Source organism: Neofelis nebulosa, chromosome 1 (genome assembly GCF_028018385.1).
Source record: "Neofelis nebulosa isolate mNeoNeb1 chromosome 1, mNeoNeb1.pri, whole genome shotgun sequence".
Lineage (NCBI taxonomy): Eukaryota > Metazoa > Chordata > Mammalia > Carnivora > Felidae > Neofelis > Neofelis nebulosa.
Window position 1 is genome coordinate 213,859,986 of NC_080782.1, and position 14,587 is coordinate 213,874,572.

The window sequence follows — 14,587 nt, forward strand, 5'->3', positions numbered from 1 at the left end:
GCGGCCACACGGTGGTGAATGAGCCCCCCCTTTCCCACCCGCCCCACATCGCCCCCCCAGCCCACCCCCAGAAAGCCGGAGCGTCCCAGTTGCTGTTACTGCCTTGGCTACAAAGCCATCGGAGCAGCCAACCGGGGCAAGGGCCTCCCGAGAAATGACAGATTGAAAGGAAGAAATACTGTGCACTTGCTTGAGGCGAGTTATTTTAATATAATGCCGAGATGACAGCTCTCCACATTTAATCACCAGACTCCTGATTTTTTTTTTTGCCACGACATTCGAATTTCTCACAATTTGGAAAACGTTCCTTTTCTACCCATGCCTGACAGTTGCATGTTTGCAAAAAAAAAAAAAAAAAAAAAAAAGTCTGTAAACTTCTCCAATTATTTTTAATAAAATGTAGATGATTGTCTACCTCAGCCCTCTGTCTCCCAACAGCCCCTCCACCCACAGCCGTTGGAAGGCCTGGGCCATGCCCCCCAGGCAAGGTCTCTGCCACTCTGTAGTTTGCCCCGAGCTACTAACTTGCCACTCAGAAGGCTGGCCTCTCTCTTAGTCACCTACATTATGACCATTTCTTTTTTAATGGTGTCTATGATCAGCACTGTCAGAGAGAGACTACACATTTGATTATCTGTGCCGACGTGGGCTAAAGCAGGCCGGCTGGCCCCCGGTCACAGCGACATCTCAACGTGGGGCAGACATGAAAATGGACATCAGCAGAAGTCTCTAGTTTGCTACTTCCTAACAAGGTGGGGCCGTATTACTTTCACACCCATTTCTTCTGAACAGATAAGAAAGAAGCTGAAACAGAGACACACGGTATCTTCGTTAAAGATGCGCGGCAGGATGGGACGGCAGCCGGGACCCCCACTCAGTGTGCAAGTGACTCGGCACATTTGTTCTTTCACAAACTTTCAGGGAGCGTCTCCTGTCTGGAGGCCCTGGGGATGAGAAAATAAATAAGATATGGGTGCGTCTCTAGAAGAGTTAACAAGGCAATAGAGCAGACAGACAGGTAAATAAATAATTTGAGCACAGTGTGGAAGGCGACACAATCCAGGGAAGCTCAAAGAGAAGGGAGGAGGGCCTCTGCCTGCTGCCAGAACCACGCAAGTGACAGGAAAGAGCCAGGAGTGTCTCAAGAGCAGGCTGTCTTTGGGGAGGAAAGAGCACAGGCCACTGAACGGAGGCGGCATGGGGCAGGGCAGCTGGAAGGGACGATGGCGGTGAGAAGGGAGATGACTTTAGTGGTTTTCTGACTATTGAGGGTCTGACGCACGGCCCAAAGCAGGCTGGACGAACTTCTTATATGTCCCCAATCCTTCTCCCCCTGGCCTCCACGAAAGGACAACCCCAAATCAACAACCTCTTGGGGCAACACCACCCCACTGCGTGATAAACAAACCGCGGTGCCTTCTACGGGGCTGAGGAGCCCTGAGGTTAAGGAACCCACTGCTGGTGCCCGAGTTACAGGAGTGAACTTTGCTCTTCTAGGAGGCAGCTGCAGACACTCAGCCTGTTCCTGGACTCGTGAAATACGTCCCCACCCGCCCAGCAATGCTTTGTCCACCTTCAACCACAGCCTTCCCCACCGGGCCACCGGGCTGCACTCATTAACTGCAACGGGGGCCTCTCAGAGAGAATGAGGCCATCATTAGTCCCCCTTCCCTGTCACCTGAGAGAGAAGTGCTGACATTCGTTCCCCTGGAAGAGTGACAAATCACAGCCAGGGAACCGGTGCCAGGAGAGAGCCCCGAGAAGCCACCTCCCTCCAATCTCATTTTCACCTATTTCTGAAGTGCAAAGCTGCGACTTGAGAATGGGTGGTTGTGATAATAACACGAGGCACTTTGCAGATCTGGGTTAGCTTCTGGATGGTATTCGGAGTAAATAATTAGTGCTTCTTTTCAGAGATCTGAGCTCTGAAGCTCCATTAACTCACCAGAGACAATGGGCGGGGGCACTGGAGTCCTCCCGAGGATGTCCATGGAGATAAGCGGCATCCCCTGCTTCGTCCCCAGGATTTAGGGGACTGTATTTGACACTCCGCACCTGGCCCCGCAGCACTGGTGGTGCTGAGGGGACAATTCCTGTACTCAGCCCTCTCAGAATTCCTGGGCAGGTCATTGCTTTGTAAACGCAGGGCATTGTTCCCAAAAGGGCGGGTGCCTGCTTCTTTGTGAAAGATCCCGTTCCTTCCAGAACCTGTCCTGTCTTTGCAATTTCCCTCCCTTCTCCTGCCAGGTGCTACCTTGAGATACAAATGAAGCTAAAAGAGCCCAAACTCTTTTACACGCTATACACTTCAAAGGGAAACTAAAATCTCTTGAGGTGACTGTATTTATTCTAGCACAGCTCGGTATCACCACTGCCATACCCCCTCGCCACAGGTTCCAAATGAAAAATTTTGAGGGCTATTGAACACACTGCAAGTTTTCGGAGCAAATCGCGGAAAGTTACTTAGCACAGTTGTCTCCGTAATTGTGATCCATTAGAGAAGCGTGCGGTGTTCAGCAGCCCTCAGCCTTGCACTTGTTCGGGCGGCGGGGCAGCGGGGGTTAGGATTCTGCACCGCAGTCCATTAGCACCAGCAGGGAGACGGCAGCCTGACGGCCGCATCCCAGCGAGGCAGGCTCTGCAGCTTCGTCCTATTTGGTTTAATGGATCTGTTTCCCATATCAGAGGGTCACAAATAGATGAGGATAAAACCACCGCCACGGTGATGATGCCTTTGAACTGGCCTGGTGTGCTCATCGAGAGGGCTGTCTTCCTCTCTTCCACCCACATGCCCAGGATGCTGGACTGCAGGGTCCGTGTGCATCCTCCGGGGTCCTTCTTAGCCTGGAAGCACCTACAGTGTTTCCCCTCTACCACCTTCATGGCCCCGGTCTCCATGGCCATGCCCTGCCTTCTAGCGTCACGATCTACGTCAGCAGCAAAGCCCCCAGATATAAAAGGGGCCAAAGACGTTCTAACATACGCGTTTCGTCTTCAGTTTCTCATTCGGCTATGCACGTGCGAATGCCCTCGTGCTCCCTAATTCACTCATGGGAAGAGCATGGCACGGAAGAACGAGAAGAACCGAAAGTTATCATAAATCCTGTGCTAGCTATGGGACAGGCAGACAAAAAGTACAGATTTGTAAACGTTGTTTTTATTCTTCATAACAACCCTGTAAGGGAGCTCTGATCATTATCCCCGTTTTGCAGGTAAGCAAACTGAGGCCAGAAGAGGTACTTATTAAGCAGATATTCTTGACTGCAGAACTATGTGTATTGTTACAAAAACTGTGGTAGTGGCCAGAGTTGAAAGCCTGGATGTTATCTCCTGGAGCGGAGGAAAGAACTCAAATTCCAGAATGAGACAGGCTGGGGTTAAAATTCCACCTCCCCTACTGATTAGCTATGAAATTTTATGCCATTTTCTTAAGGTATCTGGGCTTCAAGATAACTGCACCTAAGATTGATTTTTGTAAGAATTTCATATAAAAAAATATATCATGGGCTGAACACAGGGTAGGCCCTCAACATAGGCCTCCGTCCTGCCCCTAACTCAGCTACACATCTCATGAACCACAACATTGGCTGGTGAATTGCTCATGATCACCCAGTGTTACCTTATGGTTATTTTATTTCTCACCATTAAGATGTACAAATGAAAGTGGTAAGGGCAACATGCCTACCTTCACTTCTACTCAAGGAAGGGCATAAAATAATGACACGAACCACCAAAATACCTAGAATGATTATCTGTGCATAAAAAATGTTTACAGAGAAAAATCTCAATTAACCAAAACCAAAGCAGGATCAGTTAGCTAGGATTTCTTCTCTCTTGGCCTAAAGAATTGTGAAACAAAGAACAATACAAACTTTCCTAAAATAGAATGTGCTACCTGGTAAAGTAATGAGGTCCCCGTCACTGGATGTAATCAGGCAAAGGCTGGAGAATCAACTGTAAGAGATGTCATAAAGAGGATTCATGCACAGGCCAAGGGTTTGATGAGATCAGCGATTTTCAAACTTTTTAGCAGCAGAGCATAAAAGAGATATAAATGGAGTTGCTTGAGGTAAAGAGAGGTGGGAAGGCCTGACCCCCCATGAACATGCTGAGGAATCCCTATGAAATCTCAGGGCTCAGGAATCAAGCCAGTAAGAAAAGCCAGTATTTGATAACATCTTGCAGTTTGCAAAGTCTCCCTGTGCATGCATGTTATCTCACAGCAGAGTATGTTACAATGTGAGTTCACACATGCTCTATGGGACTATACGCTTGGTAGCCCAAATAAGGTGGCATGAAATGATTTAATTTTAACCGGAGTGATATCATGAGGCTAAGGGAGAAAGATGCTGGAGGATCTGGATGGAGGGGTTGAGGAAGGGACGCAAGAAATATTGGCATCCTAGACCTCCTGCCCAGAAGGAGGGGTATGTTTCCAGGAACAACTGAGTCACAGCAAACTCATATAGCCTTTAAACTCTCTACCAGTTCTGAGGCCTCAATTAGGCAAACAGCCCAGAAAAAAATAATGCAGAACACAGAGTTCATTTTTGGCAATAAACACCCGCCACTAGAATTTTGCAACGTGCACCCTATAGGAAAGTGAGGTCCTAAAGTCCAACCTTACTGATAAATCAGTGCAATAATAAAGTTGAATTGCACCATGGCAAGAATTACAGCAATATGGGGGCGCCTGGGTGGCTTAGTCGGTTAAGCAGCCAACTTCGGCTCAGGTCATGATCTCACGGTCCCTGAGTTTGAGCCCCACGTCAGGCTCTGTGCTGACAGCTCGGAGCCTGGAACCTGCTTCAGATTCTGTGTCTCCCTCTCTCTCTAGCCCTCCCCCCTTTGTGCTCTGTCTCTCTCTGTCTTTCAAAAATGAATAAATGTTAAAAAAATTAAAAAAAAAAAAAGAATTAGAGCAATATGGTTCATGGAAGCTCATACTTGAAGTGGAAATTATGTGCAACCACCAACAGATAAGCCAAGATTTTTCTGCAATTTACAAATTAGCCCTTCTTATATAAAGAATTTCTCATTCCTCTAAGAACAGTCCTAGGACTCTGAACTGCATTAGCCCAAGTTCTTAATTGCCATTACAGAATCCAGTAAGAGTAAACAAAAATAAATTTCATACTGCATACACATATTGTTCACAGAATCACTGGGAGGCTGAAGAAACAGGTAAACAGATGATTCTGGGCTGAGCTTTCAAGAATTATCCTCAAAATTCAGAGCCCAGGAAAGGACCACCAAGGCAGCTGCTGTCACAATGACTCATTCCTGAGCCATGAACCCTCCACCATGATCTGTGACAGTAAAAGGGATCAATTCCAAATGAAAGCCTCACATGTATGCATCTAATGAATGGAACATAAGCATACACAGAACCCAAGCCACAAGGGAGTCTGCAAAATGTGACTGTCAGTATTCTATTCTCTCAAAGACAAGGAGGCACTTTTAGAAGGGGGTTGGAGCGAGTAGAGAGCAAACCAATCCATAGTATCCTCCACCGACCCAAGACAAAAATGAAAACAAATAGGATCTGGGAAAGGACTGAAAACTTCACAATTCCCTTAGCCACATTTGGCTAAGAGTTCCAATTGTCACTTACTGAAGAGGGACTGGAATTAACACGAAGTCATACTATGGAATATATCCAGTTGGCTGTATTATGTATGTTTGCTCCAATTTTTACCATAAGCTGGAAATATTTTGCTCTAGAATATATGTGTTTCTCGATTCTTATCTGGTCTCAAATCCAGTCTGAAATCCTGAATTGAAAGAGCCCTTCCAGATGGAGACAGCGTAGTGAGTTTGAAAAGAGAAAGGCCTTTGGAGTCAGAAAACCCAAAGTCTGAGTTCATCATCAGCACTTCTATAATCTAAAGATAGTTTGTTACTAACTCTGTAGAAAGTTCTATTTCCTCTTCCGTAAAAATGAAGATGTTCTTGCCCACCTTCAAAGTCATGGTGGTAACTGAGGGAGATGTGGTCAATAGTTTGTAAAACAGTCTGGCACAGGGGCACCTGGGTAGCTCAGTGAGATAAGCATCAGACTTTGGCTTAGGTCATGATCTCACGGTTCCATGAATTTGAGCCCCACATCAGCCTCTCTGCTGTCAGTGTGGATGGAGCCTGCTCCAGATGCTCTGTCCCCCTCTCTCTGCACGTCTCCCACATGTGCTCTCCCTTTTTCTCCCTCTCCCAAAAATAAACATTAAGAGGAAAACTTTAAAACAGGCTGACACAGAACAGGCTCTTAGTAAATGTTTGGTGTTTCCCCATCCCCGTTCTTGTTAGTTAACCAAGGAAGTCCCAACTAACAGTTGTACAGAAGTCCTGTGTGGGCCCAAATAAACCAACCTGGTAAGTGGTAATCCTTACGAAATGATAGCTAAATTAAACCTCTTTTCAGTTAAATGTGTCTCTGACTGAAAAACAATCCCTTATGTCCCAATGAACACCCAAAGATTGTTTGAGATCTTTTAGGCAACAAAAAGTCTTCAAGTAACCTTTTTTTTGTTCATTAAAATGAGAAAGTGGCCCCCAATATTTTTAGAAAGAATTCCAACAAGAGCATGGACCCTCTGAGAAGCAGATCATAGGACAGGATAGGAGTGGGGGGATGTTGAATTGGGAAATTGCACCTGTGAAAGGTAAAAAGGGAAGGAAGCTGGGTGGGGCAGGGAAAGCTTTCAGTCTGTGATGCAGATCTGACCTATGAGAAAGTAAAGGGCAGAAGAAGTAGGATTGGGTAGGGAAAGCCTCAGAACATGGTGCAGTCCTGACAAAGTCTTGGCCCACAGAAACTCCAAAGCAAGGATTTCCCGGTAGATGTGACCTGGTATTCCCACCATACTTAGTCCTTGACTGGATGCCTACGCAGGAAGAGTTGGCCTCACTCTACCAAGCTGAGGAGGACCCCAATGGCGCTAACAATGGAAGCCAGTCAGCTAACGGCATGCCTTCAACTCAAGGGCAGGTTTTTCTCAAAGCATCATCCAAGTAGCCCACCTCTGTGACTGCCACGACTTAAAAGTGATCGAAAACTGATTATGCAAACACCATCATAACAAACACTGCCATATTCAAACACTGTCATATAAGAACTGAAGGTTTACCATAATTAGAAGTTGTTGATTTCCTCACTCAATAAATATCGTAACAAGTATTTACTCTGAGTCAAAAGCACTGGAGTTATAACAGAGATTAAGAATAAGATCCTTGCTCTCACAGTGGCTTACGTTTTCGTGGGGAAGAGGCCGAGAAACAAGCAATGCTATGTATTAACAGTGACTGTGTGAATACTTCCATTTGGTAAATTTAAATTGGGTGGTGATGGAAGGAGGTGATAACTGAATAATGAAAGGATGACAACCATGTAAAGTTCTTGGGGGAGCTTAATGCCAGCAGAATTAACAGCTGGTGTATTAACAGCTGGTTTCTTTCCTTCTTTCTTTCCCTCTTTCTTTCTTTCTCTTTTTTCCTTCCTTCCTTCCTTTCTCTTTCTCTCTCGTTTTCTTCCTTCCTTCCTTCCTTCCTTCCTTCCTTCCTTCCTTCCTTCCTTTCTCTCTCTTTCAACCTATTTAGAAGCCATCCTCCAAAGAACAGCCTCGAAAGGCCATCATCTTTGGATAGGGTATAAAACTAAGGACCCATATACCAAGTGACTCTAAAAGAAATTCTGGCACCACAATCAAAATGAGACACAGGCACAAGCAGGAGAGGCACTGAATGCTTAGTTGAAGACTTGAAGTTTCTGAGTCCTCCCTACAGCTATTCCACTCTTCAGAGGTTCAGATTCAGTGGAGACATGTCAATCCCAGAGCTGCTAAACCTCAAGCAGCCACCTGCTACGAGAGTCACTCATCCCATGAAGTCATGAAGCAAAGTTGGTAGCAGGCTCAAATATCAGCTGCGGCTTTGCTTTCCATAGAAAAGGGTAATAATAAGCACAGCTCCAAAGGCTCATCAGCCATATCCCTTCCCATTGCTATCCATGTGTACTCAGTGTGCCAGCAGACTATCTCCCAAACCTTTGAGATTATGGTGCAGAAATGCACATGAGTCCCATTCATAGGTAAACCTGAACCTGTCATTCAGACCATGGAAACCCGCCCGTAACAGACCAAGGGATATGTCTTTCTGATTAAGAAAGTATGTGTTATATTTAAGTATTTGAAGAGAAAGATTTCTCATGTTGTAGTATTCTCCACCTCCCCCTTCTCTTTATGCTTATTTCCATGACATGAGTCCACAGTAGAAACCACTGACAGATGAAGATTAGTGCTTCTCAAGTACAGCAGCTCCACGAAGCCCTGAACTAAATATATGGGAGAAAAATAGTGTACCTACTCCATCCTGGGAGAATGATTTGACCAACCTGTCGAAATGCATAAACCCCGCTTACATGAAAGTCACAGACACCTATCTTCATGGTTATCTGTGGTTGAGTTGAAGTTATTTCTAAAACCAAATCAATCCAAGTGATGACTGGACTGCTCCTTTCCACAGCAACATTTCAGTCTTCTTTCCCAACCTTTTCCAAGACATGAGATTCTTAAACTCCTGTGTGCTCAGGTTACTCATGACAGAGGATTATTAATTCTGATCCCTTTACAATTTGGAACTTCAATGAAATCTTCCCATTTCTCACCTCTTTAACCTAGCACAGATTTGACGCCTCTCAGATTAATTTTGGTGATGAATCCGATTTCAAAGAACATTCATCCAAAGTTGAACCCGTGCACCTGCTAATGTATTTCAGTACTTTTACTAATAGCTTTAGAGAGCTTTTTAATTTATATTTCACTGTATATTAAGATATCCTCCTTCATTTCGCCTGCCTTTCTGTGAGAACATTTTTCATATTTCAGATTAGGACACCAAACACTAGGACGAAATGGATGAGATCATTTTAAATATTATGCAGATACCCACGCAGGTCAGGTATTTTAATATTTTCTCATCTCTAATTTATTTCTGTACTTGTTGAATGTGGCTTCTCATATGTCCTTTTAAGTATCTTCTTAATTTTAATGACATTTTAGAAAATTATTTGAGTATGTTCTGTGCGAAGAACTTTTTATGTAATGGGAAAAGGCCATGGGGGTAATGAAGTAGAAACTATTCTGGTCTGGAGTTTTTAGCACAATAAGGACACAAAATGCTGTTACCAGTATGTTCACTGGCCTTGGGCAAATCACTTAACCTCTATGTAAAATGGGTCAGTTGATGTTCATCTCATCGCCATCTCCAAGACAAACCTCAGAGTCATCATCTATTCTGCATTCTCCCACATCTCATGTGTCTTTTTCAGTTCCATTGTTTTTCAGTTCTGTCCCCATCATTTCTTCCCTATGGGCCCTTTCCTGTTTAAGCCCCTATCACCTCGACAGCTGCTACAGCTTTCTACTCGGTCTTCTGGTGATGGGTCTCTTCTCCTAAAACTCACAGTTCCTCTAAGACTCAGATCTGATCATAACATTCACCTTCCAACAAACAAACAAACAAACAAACCCACCCTTAGTGGCTTTCTTCCCTACAGGAGAGTCCATTCAATTCAATAACTCCTTCTTGAATATCTCTCAAATGCCAGGAGCTCCTCAGCTAGACAATGAAAGACCTTCAAAAGCTACTGGATGGACCAAAGTTAAGAATCAGATGCATAGGTACTAGGAAGTAACCCTCTGATCAAGTACCTGTTCTCTTTAATTTATATGTATTCAGGGATTTTTTTTTTAACTGACAAAAGAAAGGGGAAGAAAATGAAGCATAATAATGGGCCTGTGTAACAGTAGAAGATAAAGTCAGAGAAGACAAAGGGATGGCAAATATCTCCCCTCTGGGCCTTGTGGATAATTAGGCCTTTGAGTTTGGGATATAAGCTGAACTGTGTTCATAGGAGTCTGTAAGATTCTGATCTTCAGAAATATAGCCTTATGGGCATCTCTCTCCCTCTCTCTCATGCACACTCACGTGGAATGGAATGGAAAAATGGAATAAAAAACAGAGCCTAAGCTATCCACACTGCCCCATTCCCAGTCGCAGATCATAGGACAGCTGTGGCACCCTGAGAGTTGAGGGTGGCCACCTGCCAAGGTGTCCTGGCTAGGCAGAGAATATTCTGGAGGAGGGCACAGTCAGCAGTGGCAAGCTCAAAGAGCCTAGATGAAGACACCAGAGCAGAAGAATGGAAGCCATTGATCCTGAGTCCACAGGAGACAGACAGTCTTGCTGTTGGAAGTGGCAGTTTGCCCAGAAATACCTGAGAGAGAATTTAGGCATAACCTGAAGGATTAGATAACAATAAAAAAAGCCCTCAGAATCCAGACAATAAGTGTTGACATGACCCCCTTACACTCATCAGCAGGAAAGGTCTGGAACATTCCTACCGCAGGCTCATCTCCCCCCACACTCCTTCCCCAGTCTCTTGTGTATAGCCTGTGTCCCCAGTACCTGGAGCCATGTGCCATTAAGCCCTCCCTTCACCCTATTTCACACCTCTCCCCAAACCCTCTAGGCAGAATCAATCACTCTGTCTACTGGCTCCCTACCATTGTACATATGCTGCACTTTCCAATTAGATTCTCAGGCGCTATTTATGTGGCAATTCTGCCCCCTGGTTAAAAGGCAGAGGCCAGGCATATTCAGTTTTATGCAAACAAAGGGCAACCTGGAGTTGGGCCACATACTGTCTCCAGTTCTCCATACTTCCTGACCCTGCAGGCCTGAGTTAGTCTCCTGTAGGCTCCCCTGCTCTTTGTAGGTTTATCCCCCCGGCACACCTATCACACTGGCCCAACTCCTCCACAAAGTTGTTCCACCCCCAGGGCCCCTAAGTGGTTGTCAGGTGACAGGCACTTAACGACTATTTAGTACAAGAAGGAAGTCATCGAATGACTACATGATAGAACAAATAAACAAGAAGTGGGGAAAAAGAGTGTTCACCACGTTATTTCTTGGCATGAGTTTCCGCAAACATTCATAAATGACTAGCAAAGTTTCGATGAGAGAAAGTTGATTTTGAACAAATAAACCCCTCTCATTCTTTTTGAAATAGAAATCAAATGTCTCCTTTGTGGTTTTGTCTGTGTAATCTTAGGCAAGTCACTTTTCCCTCTAAGGCTCAGCTTCCTTATCTGCAGGGTGAGAAGATTCGACCATTGGCCAGAATTTATTGAGCCTTCACTCTGTACAACGAACCATGTTAACCACTTTAATTGCATTGTCTCACTTAATCCTTAGTAAAGCCCATGAAGTCCATACCACATTTTATATTCAAGAATTTAAATAATCTGCTCAAGGTCACAGAATTCTGGGAGCCCTAACCTAGGTGTGCCTGATGCCAGAGCCCAAATGCTCAAGTTCTACGCTTAGCTCTTTCAAGATGCCTTCCATTTCCAAATTTCATAAATTCTATCATGTTAAGAAATGTCTATGGCCTTAACTAAACATCATACGCCAGGCCAGCTGTGAGTTTCTTTTCTCGCCCCAAAGCTTATAGGTTTGCAAAGAAAACGTATCATATGTCATTACATTGGTAAAATAATATGCAGTCTACTCCTCTGTAACACTAGGGTCACACATGGAACAGTAATTGTTCCAACCTTATCTTGAGCATGCACTTTGGAAGGGCCTGTGCACACCCCAGATGGCTAATTAAAAAGAAAATAGGTAGAAGCAATGCAAGAGTCTGTCACTGGAAGAATGGGTAAATAAAAGGCAGTATATACACACAACGGAATACTACTCAGCTTTAAAAGGAAGTGAATCCTGTCTCATGCTACAGTGTGGGTGAACCTTGAGGACATTATGCTAAGTGAAATATGCCAGTCACAAAAAACAAAGAATGTACGACCTCACTTAAACAAGGTATCCAGAGGAATCAAACCCATGGAGATAGAAAGTAGAACGGTGGTTGCCATGGGCTGGGGGAGTCGGGGAGAGCTGTCGTTTAAGGGGTACAGAGTTTCAGATTTGCAAGATAGTCTGTGGATGGAGGGTGGGGATGGTTGCACAACAGTGCAAATGTACTTAACACTCCTGAGCTGTGTACTTAAAAATGGAAAAAAATGATAAGTGTGTATTTTATCACACTTAAAAATATTAAAAAGAAAAAAAAACAAGTATACCAATTATTCAAAAAAGGAAGCGGGGAATTAAAACCACCTTGCGTCCAGGAGGAGGTGCGCAATATTCCCATGTGTCTGGGTTTTTTGTGTTTGTTTTAATTTAGAATTAACTCAGTTACCTCAATACCATGTACATGCAATCTAAACAAAGTTAATTGGTTCAGAAGCTAGATTTTCTTTCTACTTTTCCATTCTTCTCAGTAAATAACTAGATGTGTGATCCCAAGCAAGCCACTTAACCTCTTTGGAGCTCCATTTCTTTATGTAAACTAGGAGGGAACAAGACATGAGGGCATCCAATTTTCCTCCCAGCCATAAAACCCTGATTCTATAACAAATTACCCGATTTCATTTCCTTCCCACCACCAACCAGCTCACCACCACCCCAAAATATAATTTGACTTACTTTTTTTCCTTTCAATATTTCAAATTTTCCTCAAGCAAACTGTCTCATTAAGTGGGAAGTATTTTTCTACGTTGCGATGGGTGCATTCTCCTATTTTTCTTTCGGCCTAAGACCCATTCCTTTCATTAATACAACCATATGCTTTGTTTCAATTTAAATGATAAAAGAAAAAACCAAATTATCTCCTTGCTTCTATTCCTCTTCCTCAAAAGTCACCAAATGTTTCATTACCCTGGAGACTTCCTTTGAGAAAAAGCAAGGAGTGTGATAAGATGAGATGTTTTCTAAGTTCTTTTGTAACTTGAAAGGAAATAAATTGTACTAAGAAAAAGCCTTTCACTATGGTCTGTTTTAAACATCTTGCAACAGAAAAAAAAAAAGCAACTTTTAAGACGAAGAAAAATATAGTCTGTTCCATAAATAATGTGATCTACGAGGCAACAGACCATAGGGGTAGGAGAATGGAGTTTCAGCTTCTTACTTTCTTACTTCTTCCCTTAAAATTAAAAGCAAAGCAAAAACAAAAACAAAACCAAAAAACAAACGGCGGCCATAACCAGTGTTGGGATTCAGCTGCTCTGCTTAAGTATAGCCATGTCTTGTCCATGGCGTTCATGGCCGGCCCCTGTTCCAACCGATTGAGCCACCGGTTCTGACTGATCCGTGGCTGTTCTGATTGATTGGTACCCATGCCAAAAGGTTGTTAAATATTTCACTTTTGCCCCCGCCCGTAACTCAGCAATAGAAATACGGTGGTTGCTGACTTGTTTATTTGGAATAAGTAACAGAGTGATACGTGATGAGTCAAGGAAATGAGGAAGGGAAATGGAAGGGAGGCATGAGGAGAATTATTGCTGGCACACTTTGCGATTTCACACCTATCACATACACATTCTATGAAATTCGATTTTCAAATTAACATGCTTTGTAAGCTACTATGCACAGGACTCTATTCCCTAGACAAATAAACTGAATTAAATAATACCTTGTTCTCATTCTGTTTACACTACAGTTTATTGTATTTGAACTAGCACAGCCTGGCTGTCAAAAAACCTAAACAGTAGAGTGCTCGGGATACCATAAACCTCCCCTCTGTCAGTGAATTGTTTGTCCCTGATATTTAAATAGCATTTTCCAGGGCATCAGTGAACCGTTCAGTTTCTGGGAAGGAATCGTTTATTACCTGGAAATCCAAGTTTATTCCCCTCCCACAGATGATTATTTTGCATTTAAGTTCATCAAAAGATTTGACCAACGTTACCTTCATTTTGTTTAAAAGATTGCTCATGATTAGGTAAAACATCAACTTAGACACATCAGTTAATATGTAAGAAAGAGTCCTCTGTGGCCAGAGGGGAGGTAGGGGGTGGATGGGGGAAAGAGATAAGGGGGTTAAAAGGCACAAACCTCCAGTTATAAAATAAATAAGTCACAGAGATTAAAAGGATAGGGAGTATAGCCAATGATATTATAAAAATAATGTTGTATGGGGGTGCCAGGTGGCACAGTCGGTTAAGTGGCCCGACTTCAGATCAGGTCATGATCTCACGGTTCATGAGTTCGAGCCCCAAATGGGCTCTGCACTGCAGAGCATGCTTGGGATTCCCTCTCTCCTCTTTCTGCCTCTCCCCTACTTGCACATGCACTCTCTCTTTCTCTCTCTTTCCCAAAATAAATAAATACACTTCAAACAAAATTTAAAAATAACACTGCATGGTGACAGATGGTGACCACACTTATGATGAGCACGGAGTAATGTATAGAATTGTCAAATTGCTATTTTGTACACCTGAAACTAACATCACCTTGTATGTCAATTACATTTCAATAAAAAAAAAAGAAAAAAAAAGTCCTCTGTAACTTCTGTAAATCCTGTAAGTCCTCTATAAGCTTCGATGGACTTCCTCAACTTCCAATTCAAAAAATTTATCATTATTTCTTAATTCACACACTACCTTATTCCCAAATAGATTTTTTAAAGACTACAAAAATACAGTAAGTGAGTAATGAGGACAAGGCCAAATGTAAAGCCATCCCCCACTTC

The 14,587-nt window shown here is 43.5% G+C and overlaps 1 long non-coding RNA gene across 1 annotated transcript in view; it reads right to left on the minus strand.

Annotated features, from left to right (window-relative positions):
• Positions 1-237: 237 nt before the first annotated feature.
• LOC131484915 (uncharacterized) overlaps positions 238-14,587 on the minus strand; it is a 38,391-nt gene continuing 24,041 nt past the window's right edge. The window contains exon 4 of the long non-coding RNA XR_009248496.1: positions 238-944. This is a non-coding gene — a long non-coding RNA (uncharacterized LOC131484915). The remainder of the gene's footprint in view (positions 945-14,587) is intronic.